The following is a 15,102-nucleotide window of genomic DNA, read 5'->3' on the forward strand; positions in this document are numbered from 1 at the left end:
GAAAAAATAGAGTCTGAGTAAATTAGCCAGAAATATAAAAGTTATTTTAATCCAATTTTATAAGTATTTCAAAAGGAAGAGAGGAGCTAAAGTAAATGCTGATTCCTTAGAAGCAAACACAAGAGAGAATTTCATGGGGAGTGAGGAAATTGTCGAGACTTTGAAAAAATATTTTGTCTATCTTCTACTGTGAAATCTGACAAATCCCCAGCGCCTGATGGTCTATACCCTAGGGATCTAAAATACTTTGCTGCAGAGTTAATGGGCACATTAGCTATGATTTCCCAAAATGTCTTAGATTCAGGAATGGGCCCAGCAGATTGGAAGCTGGCAAATATTACATTGCTTTTCACTGAATAGTGGAGTGTTGCAAAGACATCGGTGCTGGGGCCTCATCTACTTCCAATCTATATTAATGGCTGAGTTGAAGAGACAGAGAGTATTGCATCTAAGTTTGCGATCACACCAAGCTAGATGTAATGGCAAGCTATGGGGAGGACACAGAGAGGCTGCAAAATAATATGGACAGGTGAAGTGAGTGGGGAAACAAGATGGCAGATGGGGTATAGCATAGGGAAGTTATTCACTTTGGTTGGAAAAATAGAAAAGCAGAGTATATTTTAAATGGTGAGGAACTTACAAGTGTTGATATTCAGGGACACATGTGTGTGCTTGCACAAGGGATGCAGGACGTTAGCAGGCAAGTAGACAAGCAATCGGGAAGGGAAATGACACGTTGGCCCTCATTGTGAGGGAATAGAAAATTAAACAAGTCTTGCTCCAGTTGTACAGGGTTTTGCTAAGAACACTTCTAGAGTATTGTGTGCACACATGGTCTCCATATTTAAGAAAGGATATACTTGGATTGGGGGAAGTATAGGGAAGGTTTGCCAGATTGGTCCCTGGGATGAAGGGTTGCCCTGTGCTAATAGGCTGAGTAAATTGGGCCTATATTCTGTGGATTTAGAAGCATGAAAGGCGTAACTCATTGTAACCTACAAAATTCTGTAGGGTGGATGTTGAGAGATTGTTCCAATGGTCGGAGAATCTAAAACACGAGGGACACATTCTCAGGATAAGGGGGCCTATCATTTAGGACTGAGATGAGGAGAAATTACTTCACTCAAAGGATTGTGATTCTTTGGAATTCTTTACCCCAGAGGATTGTGGATACTTTGTTATTGAATGCATTTCAGGTTAGGATATATAGATTTTTGATTTCTCAGATAATCAAGGGCTGTGGGGCGTGGGTGGGAAAATAGAGTTGAAACCTAAGGTCAGCCATGATTGTGTTGAATGGTGGTGCAAGCACGAAGGGCCTCATGGTCTCATCCCACTCCCATCTCCTGTATCCTTGTCTGACTATGGAATTGGTGAGGTGACAGAAAACAAGAGTAATGGCTCATGGATGTTTCTCAGGCTGGATAAAGCTTACAGTAGAATTCCGCAGGAGTCAGTGTTGGGACACTGTTTTTCCTGACATATATATGTATGACCTAGACTTTGGTGGACAGAGAACAATTTCAAAGTTTGCAGATAACGTGGAACTTGGATGCACTGTGTACTGTGAGGAGGATTGTGTCAAATTTCAAAAGGGCTGTTTGATAGAATGTGTGGACAGGTGAAGTTCAATGCTGAGATATGTGAAGTGGCACAGAGTCAATATAAAGTAAAGGGTATAACTTAACAGGGAATGTCGGATTAGAGGGATGGATGTGTATGTGCATAGGTCATTGAAGGTGGCAGAGCAGGTTCAGAATGTGGCTGATAAAGCTTACAGTATCCTGGGCTATATTAATAGGAACATAGAGTACAAGAGAAAGAAGGTTACGTTGACCTTGTATAAGTCTCAGCCTCAGCTAAAGTATGCATCCAGAGCTGGGAACCACATGTGGTATACCACTGTTACACCTGTATTAGGTGATGTAGGTAGGACCTGTACTACAGGATCGCCGGTAGTCCCTGCCTGCTGGCTCCGCCCAGTAGGCGGAGTATAAATATGCGTGTTCTTCATTCAGCAGCCATTTCGCCAGCTGCTGTGGAAGGCCACACTTCTTAGAGCAATAAAGCCTCAGTTGTATCCAACTCTAGTCTTTGTACAATTGATCGTGCATCACCACACTATTGAAAAGATGCAAAGGCATTGGAGAGAGTACAGAACAAATTATTCCAGTGACGAGGTTGTGGGGAGATTAGATAGAGGTATTCAAATGGTGAGGAGTTTGGACAGAGTAAATAGGGAAAAACTGTTCTCACTTAAAAGCACCTAAAATGAGAGGGCACAGGGTTACAATAACTGGCCAAAGGCAAAAGTGATATGGGAACACACTTCTTCACACAGCGAGTGGATTGGGTCTGCAATGCATGGCCTGAGAGTATGGCGGACGTAGGTTCAATCGAAGCATTCAAAAGGAAATTAGACTTTTATCTGAAAAGGAAGAATGTGCAGAGTTATGGGGAGAAGGCAGGAGAATGCCACGAAGAGTGTTCATTCAGAGAGCTTGGTGCAGACGTGATGGGCCAAATGATCTCCTCCTGCGCTGTAACAATCCTCTGACCTGGTCTGTCATGCCATTCCCTCCTGTCCAGTATCCATGGTCCACCTCTTTGGTAGCACCCAGTCTGATCTATTCCAGCACACCTTCAGCAATGGCTTCACCTGTCCCTGTATGGTCACTTCCATAGCATCTGAGATTCCATCTTTGCTTACTTCCACTTCCTCATTTATATCTGGAACTTTAGGCAGCACGGTAGCATTGTGGATAGCACAATTGCTTCACAGCTCCAGGGTTCCAGGTTCGATACCGGCTTGGGTCACTGTCTGTGCGGAGTCTGCACATCCTCCCCGTGTGTGCGTGGGTTTCCTCTGGGTGCTCCGGTTTCCTCCCAAAATCCAAAGATGTGCAGGTTAGGTGGATTGGCCATTATAAATTGCTCTTAGTGTCCAAAATTGCCCTTAGTGTTGGGTGGGGTTATTCGGTTCTGGGGATAGGGTGGAGGTGTTGACCTTGGGTAGGGTGCTCTTTCCAGGAGCCGGTGCAGACTTCTGCACTGTAAATTCTACCTATGATATTTAGTGCATCTTCTGTAGATAAAGGATGGCTTCCCTAGATGCTGCTAACATCAAAGGCTACTTATTGTGCCCTTTGTAGCTACAAATTATTCACCTGACTAAACAACACTATGAATGAGACAGAATTGCCTTGAAGTGAATATCGATTTTTGCCATAGCCCAATTCCCCTCCAATTCCCACAGCCAAAGTCTGCTTTTCTAACTGGTCTTCAATCTTTTATTTTCCATAAACCTAAAGTCATCAGAACTCTGCAGCCCCAACCCTAACTCCATCCATTCACTGCCCTGTGCTCACTTACCTACAACGGCTTGCAGTGTTTCATTTTTAAAATCCACAATCTTCTGTTCAAATCTGTTCACCACTCCCTATTTCTGTAGCCTCCTCCGTCTCTGCAACCCTCGAGGAATTCTGCACTGGTCACTTGAGCATTCCTGCTTTTCTTCATCCACTACTGACTGGCTCAGTTATCCAGGCCACAATGTCTGGAATTCCCTCCCTACGCCTCTCCACACTGCTCTCTCTTCCTTTAGGATGCTCCTTAAAACGTGCCTTACTGACCAAGCTTTTGACCACCTTTACTTATGTGCCCCGGTGTAAGATTTTGATAATGCTCTTGAGAAGCACCTTGAAGGTTCTTTTCTATGTTAAAGATGCTATATCAATGCAGATTGTTGTTGCCACGGAGTTCAAACTGAACTAATGTGAGCTCCCCTGTGTGTAACTTTGATGTTCCTTCAATCTTGTGTTGAAATTCAACCTCTAAACCTCAGTAAGGGTCAAAACTGGCTTACATTAATTCCATAATATTCCTCTTTCATCTCTACATTAGCCCCACTGTCACTGAACCCCTTTACACCCCTCCTTCCAGTTTATCATTTGCAGTTTGCCTCCATTGTTCCCAGCCCTCACCCTTTCTACATCAACCCCCTTCCTCCCACTTTTGACTTCACTTTAAGCCTATAAAGGTTTTATATCTGATTCATCTCCACCTTCATGCTGCTGTTGTTAGCGCATCAAGTTAAAAATGATTCTAGTTAAAATAAAATTGTAAATATTATTTTCCATAAGCCTTGGTTCAGTGGTTGCAATCTCGCCTCTGAGTCAGTGGATGAGTCAAAGGCCAGTAAAGGAATCTGCTTAATGAAAAGAATCCATTTACCCGAGGTCCTATTTTATATAAAGCTCTTATAGTTAAACACAAAAATAAAACCTGCAAATGCAGCTGGCTGATAATATCTGTGAAATAGCAAGGAATATCTTAGGATGTAGCTTTCAGCCATGGATAGTTCTTATTTTTTTATAGACACATCTGCATGTTCATTCTTTTCTCCACCTGGGAGGATTTCAGGTAGTTAATGTTCTGCCCTCAGATCATGCTGTGCGGCCTATTTTGAATCGTTGGTATGCTGTGCTCATCTTACAAAGTAGAAATCAATAAACTAAGTTAGTGTCAATCAATAAACCAACTTTAGGGCAGCACGGTAGCACAAGTGGATAGCACTGTGGCTTCACAGCGCCAGGTTCCCAGGTTTGATTCACCGCTGGGTCACTGTCTGTGCGGAGTCTGCACATTCTCCCCATGTCTGCGTGGGTTTCCTCCGGGTGCTCCGGTTTCCTCCCACAGTCCAAAGACATGCAGGTTAGGTGGATTGGCCATGATAAATTGCCCTTAGTGACCAAAACAAAAAGGTTAGGAGGGGTTATTGGGTTACGGGGATAGGGTGGAAGTAAGGGCTTAAGTGCGTCGGTGCAGACTCGATGGGCCGAATGGCCTCCTTCTGCACTGCGTATTCTATGTTCTATATGTCTGAAGAGTTACAAGGTAAAACTTTGGGCAGTGATCCAAAATATTCAGCTCAACTGACTGTAGCGTTCAGCAGAACCATGTTGAACCCTGGAAGAATTGTGGATGTTTGAATGAGATTACCTCTCATTCTTCTAAACTCCAGAGTATGTGGTGACTAGGGGCTTTTTACAGTAGCTTAATTTGAAGCCTACTTGTGACAATAAGCGATTTTCATTTCATTTTCAAATATACTTGATGGGCGCGATCTAACAGCCACGCTGTGCCCGAAAAGCAGAGTGCCCCGTTCCCAGGATCTACCCATCTCGCCACGCTGTAGCTCGCGAGATAGAACATAGAACATAGAACATAGAACATTACAGCACAGAACAGGCCCTTCGGCCCTCAATGTTGTGCCGAGCCATGATCACCCTACTCAAACCCACGTATCCACCCTATACCCGTAACCCAACAACCCCCCCCCCCCCCTTAACCTTACTTTTTTATTAGGACACTAAGGGAAATTTAGCATGCCCAATCCACCTAACCCGCACATCTTTGGGCTGTGGGAGGAAACCGGAGCACCCGGAGGAAACCCACGCACACAGGGGGAGGACGTGCAGACTCCACACAGACAGTGACCCAGCCGGGAATTGAACCTGGGACCCTGGAGCTGTGAAGCATTTATGCTAACCACCATGCTACCCTGCAATCTAAAGTGATCTAAAGTGATCTCAAGAGACATCTTGATGTGAAGCCCGCCCATTGTGGGCGGGATCACCTTTTGGCAAATCTGCATATTAGATAATTAGTCTCATTTTATCATGCAGTTCCCTGAAGTAATCAAGGCATTGGGATCTATTCCCTTTACCTTGGGGATCTCAGGCGAGCGCCATTCAGTACTGGTTTCCACAAACAGGGACAAGACTGAACAGCACTTGCGGGGGTCTCTCAGGAGATTGGAGGCTCCCAGGTGCATGGGTAGGGAACTGTGTCCCACAGCGATCGCGTTTAACCGCATTCTTCCCAGCGTTCGCAGCTCTAACGTGGTCCAGTTTGATATGCGTTCCATTGCACAACCCCGACACTGAGATACATGCGGCCGGGATTCCACAGCATCTTGCCCTGGGTCTGTTGTTCTGGCATCTTCCACCAAAGGACATATACACCTCAATGACTTAAGGCATTCATGTTTCTATCTCACAATTAGTAGGCAATTTTTTGTGGAATTAATTAAAATAGTTACTGTTTTGTTACCTGTGCGGTTGGTAACATGTGCTACTCAATCCAGTTACAGCAGAGGCTTCTGGAAGAAGGCTCGAAGTCCAGAAGTTTATTTAACGTTTATTGAGTAACAGAACTTAACAACTGCGTGAGTTCTTACTTTAAGAACTATACTCGTAGAAAGGTTACAACTTTTACATACAACAACTAGGCCTGACCACACTAGCAGCCCTGAGCTAAATCTCTGCTTCTGCTCTCCTCACAGTCGAATCAGCCCAAAGAGCCCAGAGGGCTGCTTGCTTCTCCTTTTATACCCGCCAGTGCTGCCCCCTAGTGATCTTTCCATTTCCCATCAACCCCTTCTGTACATACCCATGTAAAGATCACTCCAGTTACGAGCCTTGCTTCTCTTGTTTAAATCCTTACTATATCACAAATGTGAACATGGTTTGACCTGACTGCCTTTGAGACAGACAGGACACATTTTAGCTCAAAATACTCCTTCCTACCAATGCTGAAAGATTTGATCACATCGGGTGAAGAGTGGAACCTTAAAACACAGAGGGCGTTCTCTCCGTTTTTGAGACTAAGTATTGACGCCGGGGCAGGATTTGTGGACTTTCATGACAGCAAAACTGGTGCCGAACCTCGATCGATTCACAACTGTGGAGGGGTATCATCGGCACCACGTGGAACACAATCGATTCTAATGAAAAACGGTGCAGAATTCGCCGGGTCTGTGATTGACACTCAGGAGGCTGACAACCTGAACCCACATATACACACTTCACTCCACACAGGAAGAGTGCGGTAGTATAGTGGTTAGCACTGTGGCTTCACAGCACCAGGGTCCCAGGTTCGATTCTGCGTGGGTTTCCTCCCACAGTCCAAAGACGTGCAGGTTAGGTTGATTGGCCATGCTAAATTGCACTTAGTGTCCCAAAAGGTTAGGAGGAGTTATTGGGTTACGGGGATCGGGTGGAAGTGAGGGCTAAAGTGGGTCGGTGCAGACTCGATGGGCTGAATGGCCTCCTTCTGTACTGTATGTTCTATGTTCACACACACTCATCCCAGCCAACAAGATGACACCGGTTGCGCTGAAGCACGCCCATACAACTGATGGGACCAGAGGGCACATAGGAGGGTGCCCTGAATTACACCTCTATGACCCATGGCCCAGAGTTCACAATGGGTTGTTAGCGACGTGTGAAGCTACATGGCTGCCTTTCCGGCTGTGGCAATGGTGTTCTGTGCCCATCCACTCCACAGCCCACTACCTGGCATCCCCCCGCTACTCCTCCACCCCTTGACCCTCGCAGAAGCCCCCTGGCCAGCGGCACAACTGTCAGCAAACTATGGCGTGTTGGACACTTTCCGTACACCCTCCATCTCCCTCAGCAGCCACGACGTCGGTTTCACAATTAAAAAAAACACAATGAACTGCGCCATCGGGAATTTGGCCCATCGGAGGCGGAGCATTGCGGAGGCCCCGGGGAATACGGATCGGGCCCGCTAATGACATAGAAAAGGTGTTTACTGTTACATGCGTTCTGGACCGCATTGATGCCGCTGTCGAGGTGACGCAGCACTGCGATTTGGCGTCAAATAGGCACCTGCCATAATTTTAGCTTAGGAACCTATTCTCCGCCCAATCGCGCTTCGCGATTTCGCCTTCAGCCGATGCAGAATCCTGCCCAGAGGTCTGAATTATAGAAAACAGAAATAGAATGTGGAATAGTTAATAAAGGGAATTTAATTTGGAAATCAGGTGAAATTAAAGTTAAATGAATAAAGGTTGAGGAATGAGAAAGAAGATAGGAAGGATGGTGAATAGGAATGTGTAAATTTTGTTAGCTTTCTATTGAAATTGTCTGGTAGTATAGGGTTAATCTTTCAATAAAGTTACTGTTGACATTTCTGCTTCGTTTGTGGTCAAGCTGTGTGGGGCTGGTTTAGTACAGTGGCTAAACAGCTGGCTTGTAATGCAGAACAAGGCCAGCAGTGCGGATTCAATTCCTGTATCGGCCTCCCCGAACAGGCGCCAGAATGCGGTGACCAGGGGCTTTTCACAGTAACTTCATTGAAGCCTACTTGTGACAATAAACGATTATTATCATACTGCCCATAGATTACAGATTTTAAAAAAGTCCTGATGTGGCTGATAGTTAACCCGTTGGTATCTGAACATACATACATATGAATTTGGAGGAGTGGGCCATTCGGCCCCTCAAACTTGCTCCACCATTTGATAAGCTCACAGCTGATCTGACGTGGTCTCTCCTTTCCTGTCTACCCCCTCTACCCTTTGACTCCATTGTCAGTCAAGAATCAAACTCAGCCTTAAAAGTATTCAATGGCACAGCTTTCATCCCTCTCTACGGAAGAGAATTCCATCATCTTGTGACTCTGAAAGGAAAATAATTCTCCTCATCTCTGTCTTAAGTGGGGGACCAGGCAGGCGAATTTCTCCGTTGCTCAACGGCGATATTGGAATCGCCGATCGGGCGGAGAATTCCTCCCGACGCCCAAACCGGGGGCGGTGCCGGTTTGACACAGGTTTTCGATTCTCCGCCCCTCCAAAATGGCGTCAGTGCGTAGCACGCCGCACGCCATTGGAAAGGCATTGGCGTGCCTTTGGAAGGCTCTCCCCTTATGCTCTGCCTCTGATGGGGTGTGGGCGTGTGGTCTGCGCGGTCGGGAACCCGGCGAACTACCGCCACAGTCAGCCGGGAGCCATGCCGCTGGTCTGGGGGGCTTCCACAAGGGCTAGGGGTCTGGTGGGGGCTGGCCAGGAGATGGCCAGGGGTTGTCCTGTGGGGCAGTATTTGGCAGCTCGGATCCGCGTACGGCCGGCGCCATGTTGTACAGCACGACAGTGCGCATGCATGGCCACGGACCCCGCCATTCTCTGGCCATTTTTGGCTGGGAGCCAGGACTTTTACCCACCGTCCTTGCTAGCCCCTCACTAGTCCCAGGAACGGTGACAGTTCGGTGCCGAATTTGGCATCGTAAAATGCCATAGTTCCTACGCCGGCATCAGCACTTAGCCCCAAAATCGGGGAATCCACCCCCACTTATTTTCAAACTGTTTCAATCAATTTTAGCCTTTTGTCTCAGCTGCCAACTTCCCTCAGGGCAGCAAGGTAGCATTGTGGATAGCACAAATGCTGCACAGCTCCAGGGTCCCAGGTTCGATTCTGGCTTGGGTCACTGTCTGTGCAGAGTCTGCACATCCTCCCTGTGTGTGCATGGGTTTTCTCCGGGTGCTCCGGTTTCCTCCCACAGTCCAAAGATGTGCAGGTTAGGTGGATTGGCCATGATAAATTGCCCTTAGAGTCCAAAATTGCCCTCAGTGTTGGGTGGGGTTACTGGGGTATGGGGATAGGGTGGAGGTGTTGACCTTGGGTAGGGTGCTCTTTCCAAGAACCAGTGTAGACTCGATGGGCCGAATGGCCTCCTTCTGCACTGTAAATTCTATGATCTGTGATCTCAGGATCTTATATGTTTAAATAAGATAATTTATCATTCTTCTGAACTCCAATGGATACAGATCCAACCTGTTCAAACTTTCCTCATAAGACAACCCTTGAACATAGAACATAGAACAGTACAGCACAGAACAGGCCCTTCGGCCCTCGATGTTGTGCCGAGCAATGATCACCCTACTTAAACCCACGTAACCCGTATATCCGTAACCCAAAAATCCCCCCATTAACCTTACACTACGGGCAATTTAGCATGGCCAATCCACCTAACCCACAATTTAGCATGGCCAATCCACCTTGATTTATGTCTTAATCCCTTCCAAAAATTCTAATGGCTGAAATATTAAGAATCCGTACTAGATCAAGACCATAAGGGATAGGGTAGAATTTTTCCATAATGTGTCAGTGTCGGGCTCTGACTGAAAACCGGCCTGTATCTTTCCAGATGCACAGGTGAATGTTCAGACCAGATCCTGAATCACTCTGACAAAAAGAATCGAGGATGTGATTTGTGCAGGGCGGGGCCTGATGGAGTCCTCAAGGGCGAATCCACAGAGATCGGGGTGCCCTTTAAGGATGGCACCCTGATCTGCACAGATTCCAGCAAACCACCCCCCCACCCCCCCACCATGAAGTTATTGGAGGCTTCCCTCACCCCACTGCACAATTATCAGGGGGTCACAACCCCCACCCCACAACCACCGTGGCTGTATTGTGGGTGCCCCCATAACTGCCAAATCCCTCCTTTCAAAGGCCCGTCCCTTTCCTGTCTATCCACCACACATAATGGGACCACCCAACACGATGGGGCACCCCCCAGTGGGCCTGTCCTGCTCCTGCCTGTACCAACCTGCACGAGGGGGCAATGCCAGGGGACTACCCGTGCATGTCCCTCTCCCCTCAAGGTTATATTTACCTTGCCCTCAACTGTTTCTCATCTTCATAAAGCTGTCGTGAACATTGTCAATGTGACTTTAATAATATTTAAATACATTCAAATTTATTTGAATGCAGGACGGGTACCTTGCTACGTCATTGAGTGACAGGGAAAATTGGGAAATGAAATATCGCTGGCAAGAATCTTTTGTCCTGATTTTTATGAGATTTTGTACCCGCGTTGCCGTTTACACCTGCAGGCGTAAAATCACCCCTGTTGGAGCAGAAGTAGGCCATTACAGCCCATCATATCTGCTCCGCCAGTCAATGAGATCATGACTGATCTGATAATCCTCAACTCCACTTTCCCGCCTTATCCCCTGAACTCTTGATTCCCTTACTGATTAAAACTCTGTCGATCACAGTCTTGAACATATGTAACCACCCAACCTCTACAACGTTCTGTGATAAAGAATTCCACAAATTCACTACCCTTTGAGAGAGGAAATTCCTCCTCATCTCTGTCTCAAATGGACACCACCTTACTCTGGGTTTATGCCCTCTGGTCCTAAACTTTCCCACAAGGGGAAATAACCTCTCAGCATCTGCCCTGCCAGACCCCCCGAGAGTCTGAAATGTCTCAACAAGGTCGCCTCTCATTCTGATGGCGTTTAAAAGAATAAGAGCTTGTTGATAGGTTCATGCCTGCAATATGCATTGCCTTCTGTAGGATATTGATGTACTAGGTATAGCTCAGAGAGAATTGAAGCTTGTTTTTACTGGAGAACAGAAGATTTAGGAGGAATGTAATTTACGTTTCTTGAAATGCTGAGAGAAATGAATAATGCAAATGCGCACAGCTTGTTTAATGGAGAATCCCAGGACTAGAGGACATTGCGATGAAATAATCGAGCCTTCAGCAAGGCTAAAGATTATATGAATTCTCATTTTGCAACAGCATAGTCGATACGTGGAAAGGACTTCCAGGGAAAGGCATTAGTGATTTGTCTCATTAAAAAAAAAGTTGGACAAGTATCTAGCTGAAGACAAAGGTTAAACAGATAACTGGACAGCATGTTTGCTACAGAATATGACAACTGGTGTTTTATTCAGAGAAACCAATCTTTTGGAAGATGTGGGCAGGTGTTTTGGGAGATTGCTGTCCCTGTATCTGATCATCTTACTTTGCCATTAAAGGCAGAAAGACCAGGAAAATTAATTGACAATCAGCTCACAATATTGAGAGATGATTAAACGAGCTCCGGTAGAGGGTGCCTTCATTGATGAGTCAGGGACACAAACTTTTTATGGGTGATCAGTGGGGCAGATGAGCAGGGACAAGTGTTGCCCATTGCCGATGTGCTGCGGAGCATGTCCCAATCACTGAGGAGCACCGTCGAGGGCGTAAACACAGCGGTGCAGACCATGGGGAGCCACCAGGGCTGGCAGACCCAGATGACGTAGGGGCAGCCGGGGCTCGATCTAACTGCCCCACCATCCCAAGGTGCACCCCAGGGCCCAATGGGCACTGACTGGGAGGAGGGGCCGCTGAGTGCCAACCCGGACCCGGCCCATGGAGTGGCAATGGTAGGCATTAGTGTGAATGGGCACACATGATCTAGTGGTTGACATGGTGGAGCTGCAAGGGGTTCCTCCTGCCCCCCCAGGTTGCCCCCCTCCCCAGTGCCTCACCCCCCGCCCTCTCATGGTGGATCACACCTGTGGAGGGTCCCCCCCTTCCCAGCCGAGGGTCCTCCAGCCCCGCCAAGCACTGGGGTGGCAAGCGCAGAACCTTTGGTCTCTTTCCCTGTGAGCAAAGATGGTGACCCACCACCTCGGCTCCCCACAGAAACCCTTCCGCCAGGTTCACGATTTTCAAAGGAGTACTAATCGGCACCAGCGTGACCACTTGCAGGGGAGGCCGACGAATGGCAGGAAGCCGCTGGATTTGGGGTAGCTCTAGTTAATTGTAAGGAAATAGGGCTTAAGTGGTGAGAATTGGTTTCTCGCCACACTACGGTGAGATCCCGTTTTCGCCGACGGGAGTGGTATTGCAAACTGTTTGCCGCCGATCGGTTCTCATTTTCAGCCTCCCTGCTATTCACTGGCTTTGTTTTGCTCGAGCAAGAGCGCAGTGAGGCCGGAGAATTGCACCCTTGTTGAATCGTATTCATGCACATAACTAACTTAGGGCCAAAATTCTGCAATCGTATAACTCACATAAGCAGTTTGCACCCCATTTTGTGCTGAATCATCCCTGGTTCAATGAAAACTACTGGACCAGGCACACATAAAAATAAGGGCCAACTCGGTGAAGCTACAACACAGGACTACTTGTGTGCCAAATAACGGAAGCAGCATGAGGAAATCAGAGCTAAGCAAACCAAAAAGCAATGAATCAGGGGCTGAATTCTCCACGGCAGGATCCTCCGCTTCGCCGGCAGTGCACACATGCCCACGGATTTCCCGATGGCGTGAATGTTCCCACAATGGGAAACCCCATTGGTCGGCTGCCGGGACGGAGGATCCTGCCGCAGGAAGGATGGAGAATCCCGCCCCAGATCTAAGCTCTGCAGTACTGCCACATCCGGCCATGAATGGTGATGGACAATTAAACAATTAACTGGAAAAGGAGGCTCCACAAATATCCCCATCCTCAAAGATAGGGGGGCCACTTGCAACCACCTTCAGCCAGAAGTGCAGAGTGGATGATCCATCTCAGCCTCCTAAGGTATCAGCATCACTGAGTCTTCAGTCAACTCAATTAATTCCTGGTGATATCAAGAACCTGTTGAAGACACTGGATATCACAATAAGGGGGCTGGTTTAGCACAATGGGTTAAACAGCTGGCTTGTAATGCAGAACAGGGCCAGCAGCGCGGGTTCAATTCCCGTACCAGCCTCCCAGAACAGGCGGCAGAATGTGGCGACTAGGGGCTTGTCACAGTAACTTCATTGAAGCCGACTTGTGACAATAAGCGATTATTATTGTTAAAAGTTATGGGATCTGACTAGTCTCTGGCAATAGTACTGAAGATGTGTGCTCCAGAACTTGTTGCACGCCACGCCAACCTGTGCCAGTACAGCTGGAATATTGGCTTTGACCCGGAAATATGGAAAATTGCCCAGGTATGTCATAACATATGAATTATGAACAGGAGGCCACTCAGTCCATCTAACCTGTTCCATCATTCAGTAAGATCATGGCTGATCTGATTGTAACCTCAACTCCACAAATGGGGACCAGACAGAACACACTAGTGGGGGTATCCCAGGGGATTGGAGGCCCCCAGCTGCAGGCCGTTTGCGCAGAGTGGTGCCCTGGAACTTCTGGTGCTACCTGGGCACCCTGACAGTGCCATCTGGTTGTCAGCTGGCATAGGCACTGCCAAGGCTCCAGACTGGCACTGCCAAGGTGCCAAGCTGACATATTTGGCGTGCGCATGATCGGACCGGAGGTGCCCTGCGTTGGTGTTGGGGGGGTGTGGCGAGGGGGGTGAGCAGGGACCCTCCCATAGTGCATTAGGGCTGGTGGGGGAGGATCGCTTTGGGGCTTCACTGGGGCTTCGGGGTTTGCTGGGGAGATTCCAGCGACGGAGCTCCACACTGTACAAGATGGGGCGATATGTAGCCTTGGCCGTTCAGGCCCCTGATGCACTGCGAGTCCCGTTCAATAGTCATGTGTTTCTTGGCACTTACTTGGAAAACACACGGCTAAACATGCTCGCTATGGGACTTGTTTCCTTTTGGGAGAATTACGTCCCAGATCAGAGTCTGGGGGCAGGATTCTCCAGTCGCGCCCGCCCTGGCAACCGGAAATTCTCTCCCGATGTCAATGAACCGTTGCATAGTCCGTGGCAATCTTGCGGCGGGCGAGGTGGAAGAATCTAGCCCTGGGAATTTTGTGGAGATTAACTCACCTCCAGGCCGCTCGACACAAACTGAAAAGGGTTCCACTCAATGAATGTGTGCAGCTGATATGTGACCATCAGCTGCACATCATGCACGTCTGCACCCGATACCGTCGTGCAGTCTGCACGACGTCTTCATCCTGACACACTTGATTATTCCAGGTCTCTTTGAGGCGCACCCCCGGCTGGGAGGTTGGCTCTTGGGCAACAGGGCTTATCCACTGTGGTTGTGGTTGATAGCGACTATCCGGAGTCCATAGGCCGAGATGGAGATCCCCAACAACAATGCCTATGCAGCGACCAGGGGCGTGATCAAGCAGTGCTTCGGGATCCTGAACATGCAGTTCATGTGCCTGGACTGCTCTGGAGGGGTCCTCCAGTATGGAGCAGGGAGAGTCGCCCAGATTGTGGTAGCCTGCTGCACCCTCCACAGCAGAGAGGCAACATGCTGGAGGAGGAGGATGGGCGCCAGTCCTTGTCGCTGATGGGGATGCGGGAAGGACGAGGATGGGCAGGACATGGGGCCCAGGCAGGCATGGGAGTCCACAGAACTTGTCTGCCAGGGCCAACACGCATGGGACATTCTGATTGCCTCCAGATTCACCGATTAGGGGCATGGTCACTTCATCCCACCCCCACACCCATCTCTCCTGGCTACATCCCTGCCTGCAACCCCTTCTGTGATAGATAGCTGCCGCACTCCGGGGGTGTGGGCTCTGGGTTGGCAGTAAGAGCGAATATGGTCCACG

Source organism: Scyliorhinus canicula, chromosome 16 (genome assembly GCF_902713615.1).
Source record: "Scyliorhinus canicula chromosome 16, sScyCan1.1, whole genome shotgun sequence".
Taxonomy (NCBI): Eukaryota; Metazoa; Chordata; class Chondrichthyes; order Carcharhiniformes; family Scyliorhinidae; genus Scyliorhinus; species Scyliorhinus canicula.